The 12,946-nt window shown below is 48.8% G+C and overlaps 1 pseudogene; it reads left to right on the top strand.

The window, feature by feature from the left end:
- Positions 1-291: 291 nt before the first annotated feature.
- LOC139280375 (U2 spliceosomal RNA) lies at positions 292-530 on the top strand (annotated as a pseudogene).
- The last annotated feature ends 12,416 nt before the right edge of the window (positions 531-12,946 follow it).

Consider the following 12,946-nt stretch of genomic DNA (forward strand, 5'->3'; position numbering starts at 1 on the left):
TGGCCGGACACGCCCCCTTTTGAAAAAAAATTCAGTTCCAAAGTGAAACTGTTCGACCTGACTAGAACTGCAAAAAACTCAATGTGGAGAATTCCGATTTCTAAGATACTCTGTTCTACACCAGTTGCTCCTAAAAATCAGGAGCAAATCATGTGGAAACTTGGGGCCATAATAACCATTCTGGCCTACCTCGCAATATTGTGGTGCAACATGTGAAATGTGTTAAATGCGATGAAAGCAGCAGACGCTGCCATTTTTTAAATCATTAAATTTTGGCAGCAGTTGGGGTGGAGTGCTTCTCGGCCTTTTGGCTAAGATCATGCGTAACTGACCTGACAGGGGAGTAGCCACCATGACCTCCGGGTGGTTCTCCCTGGATCAGGAAGGTATATGCTTGCTTTTTTGGAAATAGGAGGTGGGTGGGGTGGCTTGACCCATCCACCTCCACGGAGGTGTGTGGGGGACCTGACCCATCCACCTCCATGGCACGAACCTGGTATTGCAGTACTTCCAGGAACGGTGCAGTGGCTCTAGGCCTTTTGGCTAAGAGCATTGGCGCAGAGTGATCCTTGGCGTGTGCAAGGTGACCTCTGGCGTTTGTGATTTGACAAAGAATTGGAACGATTGGCTACGAATTAAAAAAAAAAAAAAAAATTAAATTACATTTTGGCAGCAGCACACTACAAAATCCAACAGGCATGTTGTGAAAGAAGAACTTCCAGCAGGTCAAACAAGTACACATGCACTTACTGCAGCGCAAACATTTATTTTCATGCTTAATAATGAAACAGTAACGGGCATTGAATCAGTACCCAGTAAGATTACTATTCTAATCCTTGTTATGGTGTTAGCATGGCTCAGTGGGTAACACACAGGAACAGGAGCAGGCCATTCGGGCCCCTTGAGCCTGTTCCATCATTCAATTAGATCATGGCTGATCTGTACCTACTGTGTCAGCTGTGACTCACTGGGGAGCACACTTGCCTCAGAGTCAGAAGGTCGTGGGTTCAAGTCCCACTCCAGAAACTTGCAGCATATAATCCAGGCTGACACTCCCAGTGCAGTGCTAAGGGAACGCTGCACTGTCGGAGGTGCCGTCTTCCGGAAGAAATATTAAAATGGAGGCGTGATCTGACATCCTTGAGTGGTCGTAGTGTGTCCCATGGCACAATTTGGAGAAGAGACACAAGTTCTCCTGATGTCCTGGTCCACATTATCCCTTCAACCAAAAAACAGATTACCAGATCATTCATTTGCTGTCCGTTGCTGTGTTGAGGCTTATGTCCAGATAATCTGTTTTCTTCGGTGTTGATTGTGAGATAAATATTATGTGTACAGTGTAATGTGTAGTTCCACCGAGTGGACTACTGCTCCACCTAGTGGCCTACTGTAGTAATGCATCTATTGCTGTTTACACGAATAAAAAGGAATGGAGCCATCTTGTAGTCCTGTGTGTTGTGAGGGCATAAGGAATATACCACATTAGCGATGAAGGATACCTAAGTCTGATGGTAAGGTAAGATTGTGTGGTGATTATAAAGTAACTGTAAACCAAGTTCTAGAGGATTATCTTCCCAATACATTGCCAAATGTAAAAGATTTGTTCACAACGCTGACAGGTGGTCAGATCTTCTCAAAGTTAGATCTGACAAATGCCTACTTACAACTGAAGCTAGATGAGAAGTCCAAGTGATGCTTGACTATAAATACTCATCTAGGCCTATATCAATTTAATAGGCTACCATTTGGAGTGTCTTCCGCCCCCCCCCCCCCGCCATATTTCAAGGGGCGATGAACCAGATTTTGCAAGGCATTGAAGGGGTAGTATGTTATTCCTCTTTGATCTCATCTGTTGCGTTGAGTGTTGGGGCGTATGCGCTGATAACTGTGGCACACTGGTTCTGGGCTAGGGTGAGTCGGAGAGTTATGAGACGTTTGCTTTTCCCACAGGGAGAGTCTCTGAGACTAGCTCATTCTTGATGGCGAAGCCAACTCCATGGAGACGGCGTTCTTCTTCTGGTTTGCCTTTCCAGAAGAAGGTGTAACCTTCTTTGAGCTGGCCTCCACCTGCCCGCCGGGTCTCACTTCGGACGATGATGTCGATGTCGAAGCGTCTGAGTTCCCGGGCAACAACAGCAGTGCGACTTTCTGGTCTGTCGCAGTTGGGATTGTCCATGAGGGTCCCGACCCCGGGCAACAACAGCAGTGCGACTTTCTGGTCTGTCGCAGTTGGGATTGTCCATGAGGGTCCCGACGTTCCAGGTCCCAAACTTCATTTTGAAGGGTGGAAGATGCCTGTGCGTGAGTTCTTTTAACGTGCGGTGGCCGTTGTACACCGGCTACCACACTTGCTTAGTAGAGCGAGGTCTTGGTCCAGTGGCGAGGGGCTCCGAGATGACTGGAGGCCAGGCTCTACTGTATGGGCCTAGTTGCCTACAGTGAGATGTGAGCCGTAAGCTCAGCCTTGAGCAGTGCCTTCAGGAGAGGGGGTGAGGGACCTGAGGTGTGGAGGGTAAAGGTGGATGCCACTTTTGTTGGCTGCACCCCGCTCCATCTTGCTTCTTGGCGAGCTGCTGGAGAGGACAGGAAGGCTGCCATTACCCTCATCACGTGCCACAAGTTCCAGGTGGGCCGAAGGGATGGCGAGTGGGCAGAGTCGCCGGCTTCCGGTCAGCTGAAGGGATGCCGAGTTCAAACCCGGGAGATCTGTGAGCAGAGCGGCTGTAACTTTTTTCTGACATCCCGATTGGGGAGATTGGGGGGAAGAGAGGGCCTCGGATGGTCTCAAATGGTCACAGGTGAGCTCCCTAGGGAGCCATCCTCCCCCTGCTCCACGACGACATGCAACAGGTTCCCATTGGTTCTATAGTTTAGTTCCACTCCAGCGGATCCACCACCTTGCTGCAATGCTCCATCTCACTCTCAACAAGCTCCCCGCTGGAATGGAACTAAACTATAGAACCAATGGGAACCTGTTCAACCTACATCGCCTCCAGGCTAGATCCAAGGTCGTCCCATCCTCTGTCATCGAGCTACAGTACGTGGACAACGCTTGCGTCTGCGCACACTCAGAGGCCGAACTCCAAGCCATCGTCAACATCTTCACCGAGGCGTACGAAAGCATGGGCCTTACACTAAACATCCGCAAGACAAAGGCCCTCCACCAACCTGACCCCGCCACTCACCACTGTCTCCCAATCATCAAAATCCATGGTTCGGCCTTGGATAACATGGACCATTTTCCATACCTCGGGAGCCTACTATCAGCAAGGGCAGACATCGTTGACGAGGCCCAACATCGCCTCCAGAGTGCCAGCGCAGCCCTCGGTCACCCGAGAAAGAGAGTGTTTGAAGATCGGGACTTCAAATTTGGCACCAAGCTTATGGTCTACAGGGCAGTAGTGATACCTGTCCTCCTATATGGCTCAGAGACGTGGACTGTATATAGCAGGCATCTCAAAGCGCTGGAGAAGTACCACCAGTGCTGCCTCCGCAAGATCCTGCAAATCCACTGGGAGGATAGACACACCAACGTCACATCCCTCAGCATCGAAGCACTGACCACACTCGACCAGCTCCGTTGGGTGGGCCACATCGTGCGCATGCCTGACACCAAAATTTCTAAGCAAGTGCTCTACTCGGAACTCCTACACGGCAAGCGATCCCCAGGTGTGCAGAGAAATGCTTCAAGGACACCCTCAAAGCCTCCTTGATAAACATTCCCACCGGCACCTGGGAATCCCTGGCCCAAGACCGCCCAAAGTGGAGGAAGAGCATCCGGGAGGGCGCTGAGCACCTTGAGTCTCATCGCCGAGAGCATGCAGAAACCAAACGCAGGCAGCGGAAGGAACGTGCGACAAACCGGACTCCCCACCCACCCTTTCCTCCAACCACTGTCTGTCCCACCTGTGACAGAGACTGTAATTCCTGCATTGGACTGTACAGCCACCTGAGAACTCACTTTTAGAGTGGAAGCAAGTCTTTCTCGATTTCGAGAGACTGCCTATGATGATGATGTTATTTAGATGACATGCTCATTTCAGCATCAAACAGGCAAATCCATAATAACATATTGAATGAAGTGCTCAAATGGCTAGAGAAGCACAGAGTATGAATGACTGCTCGCAAGTGTGAGTTATTTCAAAACTCAGTGGAGTACTTCGGGCACAGACAAAGATGGTTTACATCCAACCAAGGGAATGCTGGATGCAATCAGAAATGCACCCACTCCCAAGAATGTCACTAAACTTCGATCATTATTGGGTCTTTTGAGCTATTATGGGAAGTTCATACCAAATTTGGCTACAGTGTTACATCCACTGAATGAGCTATTAAAAAAACAGGTCCATTGGAAGTGGTCAGAAAAATGCGACGCAGCATTCAAGGAGTGTAAAAGCCAGTTGGTAGACAGTACCATGTTAGTACACTATGACGAATCTGAGGAGATCAAGATAGCATGTGACACCTCTCCGTATGGAGTTGGGGCAGTGATCTCTAATGTAATACATTGTGGGGAGGAGAGACCAATTACTTTTGCTTCACGCACTCTCAGTGCCAGTGAGCATAATTATGCGCAAATCGAAAGGGAAACTTTGGCATTAATTTTTGGGGTCAAGAAGTTCCACAAATACCTATATGGTCATAAGTTTACCATCGTTATGGACCATAAACCCCTGACAGCAATCCTCCATCCAAAGTCCCCAGTTCCAATCTTAGCTGCAGCCTGAATGCAGAGATGGGCTTTGATTTTGTCAGCATATACGTATGACAATGAGTGCAGACGATCAGCTGATCACAGTAATGCTGATGCTATGTCTAGATTGTCATCCCCATCACAAGTTACACCCGATGGGGAAGAAGTGTTCTATTTTTCATACATTGATGAGCTGTCAGTCACAGCTGAAGAGATTGGTAGAGCAACCAAACATGACCCAGTTATGTCAAAGGTGTATAAATGTATCACAAATGGCTGGCCAAACCAGGTATCAGAGATAATTATTCATCCATACTTCATTCATAGGAATTAATTATCAATGGATAAAGATTGTGTCATGTGGGCTGCAAGAGTGGTTATACCAAATAAATTCGGGTCTAAATTATTAGGAGATCTTCATGACCAGCACCTGGGAATGTGCTTGACCAAGAGTTTTGCACGCAGTTACTTATGATGGCCAGATCTAGATAAAGATAGAGTACATTGTTAGTCAGTGTACGACATGTCAATCGGTATGCAAGAAACCACCATCAGTACCATTACAGCCATGGAAATGGCTTCGCAGGGTGTGGCAAAGGTTACATATCAATTTTGCTGAGCTAGAAGGACAGCAATTGTTCATTGTGATTGATAGCCATTCGAAGTGGGTAGAGGTGTTTCCAATGTGGAAAATAACAACAAGTAAAACACTAGACCATTTGCGAAGATTATTTTCTTCATATGGCCTCTCAGAAATGTGTCTGATAACGGACCACAATTTTGTTCAGAAGAATTTGCACAGTTCACGAGAAAAAATGGTGTGAAACATACCAAGGTTCCACCATACCACCCTGCTTCAAATGGTTCAGCAAAGCATCCAGCTGCCCACAGACTTTTCATGGGCTTTTGCGTGGCAACTTATAGTAATTAGGGAGACATTTTGCATGGCGCCCTCTACTGGGGACTTGGGGCCCGTGTCTCATCAACCAGGCAGAGTCAAAACCAAGAAGTGGAAGTTAGATGTAAAATCATGTACAGAAAACAAAATAAAGAGAAGGAAGGAAAGATGGGATCAGGAGAGAGAGATAAAAGAGACAGAAAGAAAAAGTAAGAAAAAAATGTTTTATAATATTTTATAACATTTTTTTTAACCTCCAACAATAATTAAAATCTGAAGGAATTGAGACTCCACACGTGTAAAAGTAGATTTTCAGGGCCAGAGAGGTTGTTTGACAGTAATGAAGACTTCTCAAAAAATGTACATTAAAAATGTACTTACATGTGAATAGACAAGCTGTAACTTTTTCTGCAGTGTTTAGTGGGTATCTAGTGGGTAAGTACAGCAACTTCACACTGTGTATTAGAATGCTGTGCCTCTCGGCGAGATATTGTTATTGCAAAGCTTGTGGAGGAGCAGGGCAATTTGGACAACGACGTCCAGATTTTCTGCATTTAACTGCGCATGTGCAGTTACCGATCAATGGGAGGCAGCCTAGATTATGTGCTACAAGTTCCTGAAGTGGGACTTGAACCCACAACCTTCTGACTCAGACTAGTGTGCTACCTACTACTTTATAACAGTGAGCGCTTATAGCCACACCGTTATTCCCACCGCAGTATCTCGGCCATACTACAGCCCGGTAGACCATGAGCTTGGTGGTAGACCACATGGTCTACAGGGCTGTAGTAATACCTGCCCTCCTGTATGGCTCAGAAACATGGACCATGTACAGTAGACATCTCAAGTCATCATCATCGTAGGCAGTTCCTCGGAATCGAGGCAGACTTGCTTCCACTCTAAAAGTGAGTTCTCAGGTGACTGTACTGTCCAATACGGAAATTACAGTCTCTGTCACAGGTAGGACAGACAGTTGTTGAAGGAAAGGGTGGGTGGGGAATCTGGTTTGCCGCAGGCTCCTTCCACTGCATGCGCTTGTTTTCTGCATGCTCTCTGTTGTGTATCTGTAAAGCATGCACTCCCATGTTCCGCCACCAGGGAGCTCATCCCCTGAAGTCCCAAGGGATCCCAGCACTGTACATAAGTCGGCCCCTAAGGCCTGTTCCTCACTCTGGAGTGTCTTATTAAAGATTGAGGTCACTGTTACTTGTAACCTCCCTGTGTGCAGTCTCATCTGTGTTAGGAACACAATAACTGGCGACGAGAATACGAATCCAATGCAAAGATGCAGCAAACTGTGGGCATCCTGGAGAAGTTCTCAGAGAGTGAGGACTGGGAAGCCTATGTCAAACAGCTAGACCAGTACTTTGTAGCCAACAAGCTGGATGGAGAAGGAAGCGATGCAAAAAGGAGAGCGGTCCTCCTCACAGTCTGTGGGACATCGACCTACAGCCTCATGAAGAATCTTCTGGCTCCAGTGAAACCCACAGATAAGTCGTATGAGGAGCTGTGTACACTGGTTCGGGAGCATCTTAACCCAAGGGAGAGCGTGCTGATGGCGAGGTATCGGTTCTACACATACCAGCGACCTGAAGGTCAGGAAGTGGCGAGCTACGTCGCCGAGCTAAGGCGATTTGCAGGGCAATGTGAGTTTGATGGCTACCTGGAGCATATTCTCAGAGACTTTTTTGTACTGGGCATTGGCCACGAGACCATCCTACGAAAACTTTTGACTGCAGAGACGCCGACCCTCAGTAAGGCCATTGCGATAGCACAGGCGTTTATGTCCACCAGTGATAACACCAAACAAATCTCTCAGCACACAAGTGCTAGCAATGTTCAGAAATTAACTGGAACTGTGTTTGCGAGCAGAAATGTACAGGGCAGAACCCACGAGTCTGCAACTGCCAGAAGGCCTCAGGTGACCCAGATGACTCAGAGTCCCCAACAAAGGATGAATGCAAGGCAATTCACACCTTGTTGGTGTTGTGGAGGCTTCCATTCAGCCTATTCATGCCGCTTCAAAGGGTATGTTTGCAAGAGCTGTGGAACAATGGGGCATCTCCAACGAGCTTGCAAACGAGCTGCAAGCTCTGCAAAACCTGCTAACCACCACGTGGCAGAGGAAGATCAGTCCATGGTGGATCAAAGCAATTTCAAGCCTTAGAGAGAGGAGGCAGATGCTGAAGTACATGGGGTGCACACATTTTTGACGAAATGTCCATCTATAATGCGAAACGTAAAATTAAATGGCTTACCCGTAGCCATGGAACTGGACATTGGCGCTAGCCAATCCATCATGAGTAAAAAGATGTTTGAGAGACTGTGGTGCAACAAGGCATTCAGACCAGCCCTGAGCCACATCCATACAAAACTAGAACGTACACCAAAGAGCTTATCACTGTCCTGGGCAGCGCCATGGTCAAGGTCACCTACGAGGGTGTGGTGCACGAACTACCACTCTGGATTGTCCTGGGCGATGACTCCACACTGCTTGGAAGGAGCTGGCTGGGCAAAATCTGCTGGAACTGGGATGACATCTGAGCGCTATCACATGTCAATGAGGCCTCATGTACCCAGGTTCTTAACAAATTTCCTTCCCTTTTTGAGCCAGGCATTGAAAACTTTTCCGGAGTGAAGGTGCGGATCCACTTGATCCCAGAGTCACCGACCCATTACAAGCTCACCTTATGGTTTCTCTGGAAATCGCTGCAGGCGCCGACCGAATTCCTAACGGCATCTTTTGTAATGGAACAGGTCGCCTTGTGCGAATTCAGCGAGTGGGCCAGCCCAATTGTTCCAGTACTCAAAAGTGATGGCACGGTCAGGCTTTGCGGCGATTATAAAGTAACCATTAATCGTTTCTCGCTACATGACCAATACCCGCTACCTAAGGCAGACGACCTACTTACGACGCTGGCAGGAGGCAAGACGTTCACCAAGCTCGACCTGACTTCGGCCTACATGACGCAGGAGCTGGAGGAGCCTTCGAAGGGCCTCACCTGCATCAACACGCACAAGGGACTGTTCATCTACAACAGATGCCCGTTTGGAATTCGGTCGGCTGCAGCGATCTTCCAGAGAAACATGGAGAGCCTACTCAAGTCGGTACCACACACGGTGGTCTTTCAGGACGACATATTGGTCACGGGTCGGGACATCGCCGAGCACCTACAAAACCTGGAGGAGGTCCTCCAGCGACTGGATCGCGTAGGGCTGCGGCTGAAGAGGTCGAAATGCGTCTTCATGACAACAGAAGTGGAGTTTTTGGGGAGAAAGATCGCGGCGGACGGCATTCGGCCCACAGACGCCAAGACAGAGGCTATCAGGAATGCGCCCAGGCCCCAGAACGTCACGGAGCTGCGGTCGTTCCTGGGACTCCTCAACTATTTTGGTAACTTCCTACCGAGGTTAAGCACCCTTTTAGAGCCATTACATGTGTTATTGCGCAAAGGTGAGAACTGGGTATGGGGGAAAAAAATCAAATAATTGCTTTTGAGAAAGCCAGAAACATTTTATGCTCCAACAAGCTGCTTGTATTGTATAATGGGTGTAAAAGACTTGTGCTAGCATGTGACGCGTCGTCGTACGGAGTCGGGTGTGTATTACAACAAGCTAACGTTGCAGGGAAGTTGCAACCTGTCACCTATGCTTCCAGGAGCTTGTCTAAGGCCGAGAGGGCCTACAGCATGATTGAGAAAGAGGCATTAGCATGTGTGTTCGGGGTAAAGAAAATGCATCAGTACCTGTTTGGCCTCAAATTTGAGCTGGAAACCGATCACAAGCCCCTCACATCCCTGTTCGCTGAAAACAAGGGGATAAATACTAATGCCTCAGCCCGCATACAAAGGTGGGCACTCGCGCTATCAGCGTATAACTATACCATCCGCCACAGGCCAGGCACCGAGAACTGTGCGGATGCTCTCAGTCGGCTACCATTGCCCACCACGGGGGTGGAAATGGCGCAACCTGCAAACTTGTTGATGGTGGCACAGCCCGCAGACTTGTTGAAGCATTTGAAAATGATAAATCACCTATCATGGCCCGCTTGACGTACTGGTCCGTGACAACGGGCCATGTTTCACCAGCCAAGATCCTCTGTTGTCCCTAATAAAAAGCTGTGTACGGCATGGGAGCTGGGCCAGCATCCCCGTTGAAATGCAAGAGCCAATCAAGCTGTTCCAGCGGCGAAAGGATGAGCTGTCCATTCAGGCAGACTGCCTGTTGTGGGGTAATCGTGTAGTGCTACCAAAAAAAGGCAGGGAGACGTTTATCTCCGATCTCCACAGCACACACCCCAGGTATAGTAATGATGAAAGCGATAGCCAAATCCCACGTGTGGTAGCCCGGTATCGACTCTGACTTAGAGTCCTGTGTACGGCAATGCAGCGGGTGTGCTCAGTTGAGCAACACGCCCAGAGAAGCACCACTAAGTTTGTGGTCCTGGCCCTCCAGACCATGGTCGAGGATCCATGTCGACTATGCGGGCCCATTTCTCGGTAAAATGTTCCTGGTGGTGGTGGATGCTTTTTCAAAATGGATTGAATGTGAAATAATGTCGGGAAGCACCGCCACCACCACCATTGAAAGCCTGAGGGCCATGTTTGCCACCCACGTCCTGCCTGACATACTGGTCAGTGACAATGGGCCATGTTTCACCAGTGCCGAATTTAAGGAATTCATGACCCGCAATGGGATCAAACATGTCACCTCGGCTCCGTTTAAACCAGCCTCCAATGGACAGGCAGAACGGGCAGTACAAACAATCAAACAGAGCTTAAACGAGTCACAGAAGGCTCACTCCAAACCCGCCTGTCCTGAGTACTGCTCAGCTACCGCACGAGACCCCACTCGCTCACAGGGGTGCCCCCGGCTGAGCTACTCATGAAAAGGACACTTAAAACCAGACTCTCGCTGGTTCACCCCAACCTGCTTGATCAGGTAGAGAGCAGGCGGCAGCAACAAAATGTAAACGATGGTCGCACCACTGTGTCACGGGAAATTGATCTGAATGACCCTGTGTATGTGCTAAACTATGGACATGGTCCCAAGTGAATCGCGGGCACGGTGATAGCTAAAGAAGGGAATAGGGTGTTTGTAGTCAAACTAGACAATGGACAAATTTTCAGAAAGCACCTGGACCAAACGAGGCTGCGGTTCACAGACTGCCCTGAACAACCCACAGCAGACACCACCTTTTTCGAGCCCACAACACACACCCAAAAGATCAACGACACCACGCCGGACCAAGAAATAAAACCCATCATGCCCAACAGCCCAGCAAGGCCACGCTCACCCAGCAGCCCTGCAGGGCCAACAACACGCCAGCCCAGCGAGGGCACAGCCAACACACCAGAACAGACATTTGTACCGAGGCGGTCCACCAGGGAAAGAAAGGCTCCCGACTGCCTCACCTTGTAAATAGTTTTCACCTTGACTTTGCGGGGGGAGTGATGTTGTGTATCTGTAAAGCATCCACTCCCATGTTCCGCCACCAGGGAGCTCATCCTCTGAAGTCCCAAGGGATCCCAGCATCCCTTAGGAGCACTGTATATAAGCCGGCCTCTAAGGCCTGTTCCTCACTCTGGAGTGTCTTTTTAAAGACTGAGGTCACTGTTACTTTAACCTCCCTGTGTGCAGCCTCATCTGTGTTAAGAACACAATACTCTCGGCGACGAGACTCGAAGTGCTCAGCGCCCTCCTGGATGCTCTTCCTCCAGTTAGGATGGTCTTTGGCCAGGGACTTCCAGGTGTCAGTGGGGCTGTTGCATTTTATCAAGGAGGCTTTATCAAGGGTATCCTTGAAATGTTTCCTCTGCCCACCTGGGGCTCACTTGTCATGTCAGAGTTCCAAGTAGAGCGCTTGCTTGGGAGTCTTGTGTCAGGATTGCAGGACAATGTGGCCCGCCCAACGGAGCTGGTCGAGTGTGATCAGTGCTTCGATGCTGGGGATGTTGGCCTGATCGAGAACACTAACGTTGGTGCGTCTGTCCTCCCAGGGGATTTTCAGGATCTTGCGGAGGCATCGCTGGTGGTATTTCTCCAGCGATTTGAAGAGTCTACTGTATATAGGCCATACAGGAGGGCGGGTATCACTACAGCATAGTAGACCATAAGCTTGGTGCCAGATTTGAGGGTCTGATCTTCGAACACTCGCTTCCTCAGGCGGCCGAAGGCTGCGCTGGCGCACTGGAGGCGGAGTTGAACCTCGTCGTCGATGTCTGCTCTTGCTGATAATAGGCTCCCGAGGTATGGAAAGTGGTCCACATTGTCCAGGGCCGCGCTGAAGATCTGGATGACTGGGAGGGGCAGTGCTGTGTAGCAGGGTCAGCTTGGTGGAGAACCTTTGTCTTACGGATGCTTAGTGTAAGGCCCATGCTTTTATATTCCTCGGTGAAGATGTTGACGATGACTTGGAGCTCAGCCTCTGAATGTGCGCAGATGCAAGCATCGTCCACATACTGTAGCTCGACGACAGAGGATGGGACAGTCTTGGATCAATCACAGTGCGGATTCCGTCCACTTTGGGGTACAACGGACATGATCTTTGCGGCGCGGCAACTGCAAGAGGAATGCAGGGAACAGTACCAACCCTTGTACATGATCTTCTTTGACCTTACAAAGGCCTTTTGACACTGTTGACCATGAGGGACTATGGAACGTCCACCTCACGTTTCAGCTGCCCCCAAAAGTTTGTCGCCATCCTCCGCCTGCTCCACGACAACATGCAAACCGTGATCCTGACCAACAGATCCACTACAGACCCAATCCCCGTCTGCAGTACAGTGGCCATGACTACTACTTATAGGTGTCCTTGAACCATATTATATCAAGTTCCATAGTGACAGGATATTCCCAGCATGGTGCTTAACAACGACTTAATCAAGTCTTAGTGTTTGTTAATGCTGTGCCGTGCCCATAGATCACTGACTTAAAGGCATATAGCTAAAGACCAATTAACAAACGATGGAATTAATTATTAACAATGCAATGATGAAGTCCTGATACAGCTCAGACGCACTTTAACTGACACCGAGCCATGGATCTGCTGAACTTATTTTGCAAAACCATTTCAACGCAAAATAATCAATGAGAATTTGAAACAACACACCAGATATATAATGCAATAAGTCTCCGTCTCTGCTCAGTCAATTGCTGCATCTACGTACAGTAAACGGAGAACTTTATCTTGTAAATAACTGCATTCAAACACCAGCAAACCACAAAGACTTTTCCCCAAATTTCTGATAAGGACCAAGTGAAAAATAATGGCCCTGAGATTCCGACCTCTCCGATGTGCCTGAACCTGGCACTTGCGATCTGTCAAAATGTCTTTTGACAGTTCCAACGCATCC

The sequence above is a fragment of the Pristiophorus japonicus genome, chromosome 14, assembly GCF_044704955.1.
Source record: "Pristiophorus japonicus isolate sPriJap1 chromosome 14, sPriJap1.hap1, whole genome shotgun sequence".
Taxonomy (NCBI): Eukaryota; Metazoa; Chordata; class Chondrichthyes; family Pristiophoridae; genus Pristiophorus; species Pristiophorus japonicus.